The sequence below is a fragment of the Bufo gargarizans genome, chromosome 1 (assembly GCF_014858855.1).
Source record: "Bufo gargarizans isolate SCDJY-AF-19 chromosome 1, ASM1485885v1, whole genome shotgun sequence".
NCBI lineage: Eukaryota > Metazoa > Chordata > Amphibia > Anura > Bufonidae > Bufo > Bufo gargarizans.
This window is the reverse complement of record NC_058080.1, coordinates 163,485,399-163,493,606: the sequence shown is the minus strand read 5'-3', so window position 1 is coordinate 163,493,606 and position 8,208 is coordinate 163,485,399.

Sequence of the window (8,208 nt, the reverse complement as noted above, 5' to 3'; positions counted from 1 at the left end):
GGAACACATCATGGATCCTCCAAGTCTGCGGAAGATCCAGCGAAACGCTACAGGATTGATCACTGCAGAGATTTTATACGGACCAATAAATCTTGGACCCAGTTTCCAAGATGGCACTCTCAATTTGATATTTTTAGTGGACAACCACACCAGATCACCCACACACAGGTCCGGACCAGTCACACGTCTCTTGTCAGCCATTTGTTTATACCTCTCACCCATCTTCTCCAAATTTCCTTGAATCCTCCGCCAGATGGAGGATTAAGCAGAAGAAAATCTCTCCTCCTTTGGCATCCCAGAGGAACCAGTCCCAGAAAAGGTACCAAACTGAGGATGAAAACTGTATGCGCTAAAAAATGGCGACTTACCCGTGGACTCCTGCCTACGGTTATTCAATGCAAATTCTGCTAAGGACAAGAATGAGGACCAGTCCTCCTGATTCTAAGCCACAAAGCACCTCAAGTAGGTCTCCAGGTTTTGATTAGTACACTCCGTCTGACCATTCGACTGAATCACCTCTCCCAGGAAAGCTGCGAGACAAGGCATCTGCCTTGACGTTCTTGACCCCTGGGCGAAAGGTAACTACAAAATTGAACCTGGTTCTCAAAATGACCCTCGTGCGTATTTAAGGCCGTTTTCCACTCATCCCCCTTCTTGATTCTGATCAGATTGTAGGCCCCTCTCAAATCCAACTTGGAGAACACCTTGTCTCCAACAATCTGATCAAAAAGATCAGAGATCAAAGGCAGGGGATATGGATCCCGGACTGTAATACGGTTCAGTTCCCGGGAAATCCAAACACGGTCTCAGTGATCCATCCTTTTTCTTCACAAAGAACAAACCTACTGCCACTGGAGACTTAGATGGTCTAATAAGACCTTTTGCCAAACTCTCGGCGACAAACTTTCGCATAACCTCTCTTTCAGGTTGAGAGGTTAGCCCCCGGAATGAGATTAACTGGACAATCGTAGTTTCGATGAGGGGGCAATTCCTGAGCCCCACCCTCCGAAAAGACATCCGCAAAATCTGAGAGATACTGAAGTAAAGCAGTAATGGACACACCAGAGATAGATGTGCCAAGACAATTATCCGAACAAAACTCACTCCAACCAATGATTTGTCTCGCTTGCCAGTCTATAATTGGGTTATGTTTAGTCAACCATGGCAACCCCAAAACTATAGCAGCTGGCAAATCCTTCATGACAAAACAAGAGATACTTTCAACATGTGAATCACCCACCCTTAAGTGAATAGCATGAACAATGTGAGTAAGGCTCCTTTGAGAAAGAGGGGAAGAATCAATTGCAAAAACACAAATATAATTCTGTAAATTGCAAGTACTTAGTCCTAGATTTTGAAGAAAACGAAAGTCAATTAGTTTTACCCCAGCACCACAATCAAGGAATACTTCAACAATTTTTTCTTTACTCTAGCGCCACCATAGCTGGAAGGAGAAAATGGGAACTGCAGGGAGCTTGCATACCTGCCTGCTCCACCACACCATTCATGCTACCAAGTGTCAGGGAAGTTTTTTTTTTTTTTTCTCTTCCACCTGCAGTTTAACATAAGGACAAGAAAAAATAAAATGACCACTCTTTCCACAATAGTAACATAGTTTGTGCAATTTCCTAAAGTCTCTACTATCAGAATGGCAAGAAATCTGACCCAACTGCATGGGTTCCTCCGCTACCCCAGAGTTACCTGTAACATCACCCGGGGAGACGAAACCACTCACAGAAGGGATCCTTTGCGCGGAGGGAGCCCTACACCTCTCTCTAATACGTCTATTTAGCCGTACTGCTAAAGACATGGCATTCTCCAAAGAGTCTGGGTATTCATGGAAAGCAAGGGCATCCCTTAATCTTTCAGATAACCCCTGACAAAACTGACTACGTAACGCCGGATCATTCCACTCTGATTCAATAGCCCATCTCCTAAACTCAACACAGTAAGCCTCTGCAGTATGTTCCCCCTGAAAAAAATTGCGTAATCTCGACTCAAAACCCAATCTGGATCATCGTTGATTAATCCAAGAGCTTTAAAAAATTCCTCCACCGACTGGAGGGCCCGAGAACCAGGTGGCAGAGAAAAGGCCCAGGATTGCGCGTCCCCTTTAAGCAGAGAAATAATTATACCTATCCTCTGACACTCATCACCTGACGACGATGGACGCAGCCGAAAGTACAATTTGCAGGACTCTCTAAAACGGATAAAGTCATCTGTACCCTCTGAAAATCGATCAGGAAGAGACACTTTAGGCTCCACGCAAATTTGACCTGCACCAGATGCCAGAGCATTCTGACACCGTGTGACCGAACCACGTAGCTCCACAACCTTTATGGATAGCCCCTGCATGCGGTCAACTAATGCTTCAATTGACGCCATCACAAAACGGCTGAGCAATGACAAACAAAGTTAGGGCGGATTATAATGTCACGGCGGACGTGCACTCAGACTCACAGATAAACCACCAACCAGGCTCTAGGCGAGAGGCAGGAGAAGGGTCACCTCCTAGCTAATCCCTTACCTCTCTCCCTGCACTGCTCAGCCCACATGCAAACCTTGGAGGTAGGTATGATGTGTTCCCGTACCTGGGATGAAATACCCTAAATTCCCTGAGATGGTGAAGAGGGGAAATAGGGGCAGCCTGCTCGCACAGAACCTGGATGGGAGAGATGACACAAAGCAACCAAGACAGCAAACAACAAAACTAGAAACCACACTTATCTTTCTGAGCTGGAACAGACAACCTTCCTTCCTAGCTTCCAAGACCAAAGTGATTCCTATAATCCGCTCAGAGCACTGGGATGGAGTGCTATTTAAACTAATGACCCCACCCAGTGCACCTGATGAGAGGCGGATCCAGCACGGCTCCGGAACAAAACACTAAACTTGTGCTGCTATTCTGGCCGACCTCCGCACATAGTCAGAGCGGGGCATGACAATCCTGCTGCAAATGCTGAGCGATAGCAAATTGTTATTAAATGTGTTGCATATAACTGCCAAGATAGTGGGTATTTATTAGTGTTGAGCGAGCATGCTCAGCCGAGCTGCTGTTCAGCTCGAGCATCGCTATGATCGGCACATTGCAGTGTTCGGCCAAATACTGCGGGTCCTCAAGTACAATTTAATACAATAAAAGTCAATGGGAGACCCGAGCATCAAACCAGGCATCCCCTGCTCTGAAGAAGAGCGGGTGTCTGGTTTACAAAAAAAAGGTTAGAAATTTATGGAAACCCCACCAAAATGGTTTGGAAACAGCATTAAGAGGATGGCTGGATGCATCTTGGACTCCTATTATCTATGACATACAATAGACACCCACACAAAGGCTATATGCCAAAAGCCAGGTATGTGGAAGCCAACAATCTATCCATGAGACAGATAACAGTCAGCATACCTTACAATGGCAGCCTTGTACACTATGAGACATTCCAAACCAGCTTTCCCCCCCTCAGATAGGAATATTTATGATCTATATTTTGATCTATCACTCATAAACGTTTCATCCCATCATCATCGGACTTCATTGCATACTTTCTTACGAGTTATGAACAGCGCCATCTATTGGTTTAATAATCTTATGACAAGACTATTAGACAATAAGTCTTAAGACAAGTCTGTTAGTCTTGTCATAAGACTATGAAACCAATAGATGGCGCTGTTCATCATGCTGGGACGCTAGTAAGTGGGGCACCCTACTCAACAGAGTCCACACACCGTGTAACACTCAGCTTTCTGCATGGAAAATTTGTGATTAGAATATTTGCGATCTACACTACTCATGAACAGCGCCATCTATTGGATTCATTGTCTTGTCATAATACAAGCAGGGCAATAGTCCTCAGATACACCCTAGCAAGCTTATATTACCGCAGATAAAGTGCTAGAAGATGAATGAATGATAGCAGCAATCCGATATACAGCTGTGTTAGCGCAGGCTATTATAGGCTGAGTGCTACATGGTGTGCGGACTCTGTTGAGCAGGGTGCCTCACTTACTAGTGCTCCAACAAGATGAACAGCGCCATCTATTGGTTTCATAGTCTTATGACAAGACTATGAATCCAATAGATGGCGCTGTTCATAAGTAGTGTAGATCGCAAATTTTCCATGCAAATGGTTTTTAAGTTGAAAAACAAGGCAGATTCTGCTCATTTGCATGTCTTTCCCATATGCTCATGTTTATGCAAATTTGTTTTTACATGACAAAGCTGTATAGAAAGGTTTTTAAAAATTATGTTAGGACAATCAGAAAACGTTTTTGCCGACCTAATGATATCGATCTAGGTGTGCAAGTCCACCCAAGCCATCCAACAGATGTGAAGAAACTCTGAGGCATAATGTCTCTCAGTCAGATGAGAGCTGGTTTGGAATGTCTCATAGTGCATAAGGATGCCATTGTAAGGTATGCTGACTGTTATCTGTCTCATGAATAGATTGCCTCATACCTGGCTTTCGGCATATAGCCTTTGTATTTTGTATGTCATAGATAATAGGAGTCTAATGTGCATCCAGGCATCCTTTTAATGCTGTTTCCAAACCATTTTGATGGGGTTTCCATCAATTAAAAAAAAAAAAGTGAACCAGACACTCTCTTTCCTTCCGAGCAGGGGGCGGCTGGGGTTCTCCCATTGACTTCCATTGTGCTTTGTAGTGCACACGAGCATACCGATGTGTTCGGCCCGAGCACATGAGCACTTTGGTGCTCGATCAACACTAGTCTCGATGTCTGGAGAGGAAATTAGTATTTCATCCAGATATACAACAATAAATCTCCCTACCAGATGATGAAAGAGGTCATTGATAAAGTGCTGAAAAACCGCTGGAGCGTGTTTAACCGAAAGGGCATGACCAGGTTTTCAAAATGACCCTAAGGGGTATTAAATGCTGTCTTCCACTCATCCCCTTCCCTGATCCTTACCTGATTATATGCCCCACTCATATCCAATTTAGAGAACACCTTGGCTCACGGAAGTCCAGACATGGTCTAAGGGTACCATCTTTTCTTTTTTTACAAAGAATAACCCAGAAGCCACTAGGGATTTGGATGGTCTGATATGACCCTTTGCCAAGCTCTCGTGATATACTCTCGCATAGCCTTTCTTTCGGGCTCCGAAAGATTATACAACCAAAATATGGGCAGTTTAGCTCCAGGAATAAGATTAACAGGACAATCATACTCCCAATGTGGGGGTAACTCCTGGTTACCACTCTCAAAAAACACATCAGAAAATTTGGAAATAAACATAGTAACATAGTAACATAGTACATAAGGCCGAAAAAAGACATTTGTCCATCCAGTTCGACCTGTTATCCTGCAAGTTGATCCAGAGGAAGGGAAAAAATTAGAAGACAATTTTCCCCACTTAAGGGAGAAAAAATTCCTTCCCGACTCCAATAAGGCGATCAGAATAACTCCCTGGATCAATGACCCCTCTCTAGCAGCTATAGCCTGTAATATTATTACACTCCAGAAATTTATCCAAGCCCCTCTTAAATTCTTTTATTGTGCTCACCATCACCACCTCCTCAGGCAGAGAGTTCCATAGTCTCACTGCTCTTACCGTAAAGAATCCTTTTCTATGTTTGTGTACAAACCTTCTTTCCTCCAGACGCAGAGGGTGTCCCCTCGTCACAGTCACAGTCCTGGGGATATATAGATGATGGGAGAGATCTCTGTACTGACCCCTGATATATTTATACATAGTAATTAGATCTTCCCTCAGTCGTCTTTTTTCTAAAGTGAATAACCCTAATGTTGATAATCTTTCAGGGTACTGTAGTTGCCCCATTCCAGTTATTACTTTAGTTGCCCTCCTCTGGACCTTCTCCAGCTCTGCTATATCTGCCTTGTTCACAGGAGCCTAGAACTGTACAAAGTACTTTATGTGTGGTCTGACTAGTGATTTTTAAAGTGGTAGGACTATGTTCTCATCACAGGCATCTATGCCCCTTTTGATGCAACCCATTATCTTATTGGCTTTGGCAGCAGCTGCTTGACACAGGTTTTTACTGCTTAGTTTGCTGCTTATTAAAATTTCTAGGTTCTTTTCCATGCCAGTGTTACCCAGTGTTTTATCATTTCGTATGTACGGGTGATTTGCATTATTCCTTCCCATATGCATACCCTTACATTTGTCAGTGTTAAACCTCATCTGCCACTTCTCTGCCCAAGCCTCTAATCTATCCAGATCCATCTGTAGCTGTATGGTGTCCTCTTCAGTGTTAAATATTTTACACAGTTTAGTGCCATCTGCAAAAATGTATATTGCACTATGCAAACCTTCTACAAGATCATTAATAAATATATTGAAGAGAATAGGGCCCAATACTGACCCCCTGAGGTACTCCACTAGTGACAGTGACCCAATCTGAATATGTACTAACCACCCTCTGTTTTCTATCATTGAGCCAGTTACTTACCCACTTACAGACGTTTTCTCCCAGTCGGAGCATTGTCATTTTATATACTAACCTTTTATGTGGTACAGTGTCAAATGCTTTGGTGAATTCCAGATTTACAACATCCATTGATTCGCCGCTGTCAAGTCTAGAACTTACCTTCTCATAGAAACTGATTAAATTAGTTTGACATGACTGATCCCTCATGAAAAATTTCAGCCCGCACAACCCCTAGCAGGTGCAGATTGCTGTGGCGAAATAGAGATATAAATGTAAAAACACAAAATGCAATCGCACACTGCAACCAGCACTCTGCCCTGCCTTTATGCTGGATGTTGAATAAGGCATTGGTGTACATTTTGGCCAAAGCGTAATAAGCCACTCACCACGTCAAGGTTGCCTTCATGAGTGGTCCCTAACACTAGTTCCTACCTTTTATGGGCCATGACAGCCACATAAAGTCCAGGGAGCGCAGGTACAGCATGCACGCCAAGCACACTCTGCTTTTAACCCCGTCCGGTGCCATTACAGCTTTCATCGGATCCAGGGATGCAAGTACTCACATGCATGCTGAGCCCACTTTATACTTCTCCTGGAGCCTAATGGCTACTGGTAGGTGCTGTATAAGCAGACTCAGTTTTATACTGACTTTAAAACCAGCCTCCAGGGGGCAGATTAACTGGACAGGTGTGCTTGACTGCTGGGAGATTTCGCCACAGCAATCTGAACCTGCTAGGGGTTGTGCGGGCTGAAATTTTCCATATTTTTCTCTTTGTAGTACGTATTGGAGGCGTGGCGATCTCCAAGCAGTCAAGCACACCTGTCCAGTTAATCTGCCCCCTGGAGGCTGGTTTTAAAGTCAGTATAAAACTGAGTCTGCTTATACAGCACCTACCAGTAGCCATTAGGCTCCAGGAGAAGTATAAAGTGGGCTCAGCATGCATGTGAGTACTTGCATCCCTGGATCCGATGAAAGCTGTAATGGCACCGGACGGGGTTAAAAGCAGAGTGTGCTTGGCGTGCATGCTGTACCTGTGCTCCCTGGACTTTATGTGGCTGTCATGGCCCATAAAAGGTAGGAACTAGTGTTAGGGACCACTCATGAAGGCGACCTTGACGTGGTGAGTGGCTTATTACGCTTTGGCCAAAATGTACACCAATGCCTTATTCAACATCCAGCATAAAGGCAGGGCAGAGTGCTGGTTGCAGTGTGCGATTGCATTTTGTGTTTTTACATTTATATCTCTATTTCGCCACAGCAATCTGCACCTGCTAGGGGTTGTGCGGGCTGAAATTTTCCATATTTTTCTCTTTGTAGTACGTATTGGAGGCGTGGCGATCTCCAAGCAGTCAAGCACACCTGTCCAGTTAATCTGCCCCCTGGAGGCTGGTTTTAAAGTCAGTATAAAACTGAGTCTGCTTATACAGCACCTACCAGTAGCCATTAGGCTCCAGGAGAAGTATAAAGTGGGCTCAGCATGCATGTGAGTACTTGCATCCCTGGATCCGATGAAAGCTGTAATGGCACCGGACGGGGTTAAAAGCAGAGTGTGCTTGGCGTGCATGCTGTACCTGCGCTCCCTGGACTTTATGTGGCTGTCATGGCCCATAAAAGGTAGGAACTAGTGTTAGGGACCACTCATGAAGGCGACCTTGACGTGGTGAGTGGCTTATTACGCTTTGGCCAAAATGTACACCAATGCCTTATTCAACATCCAGCATAAAGGCAGGGCAGAGTGCTGGTTGCAGTGTGCGATTGCATTTTGTGTTTTTACATTTATATCTCTATTTCGCCACAGCAATC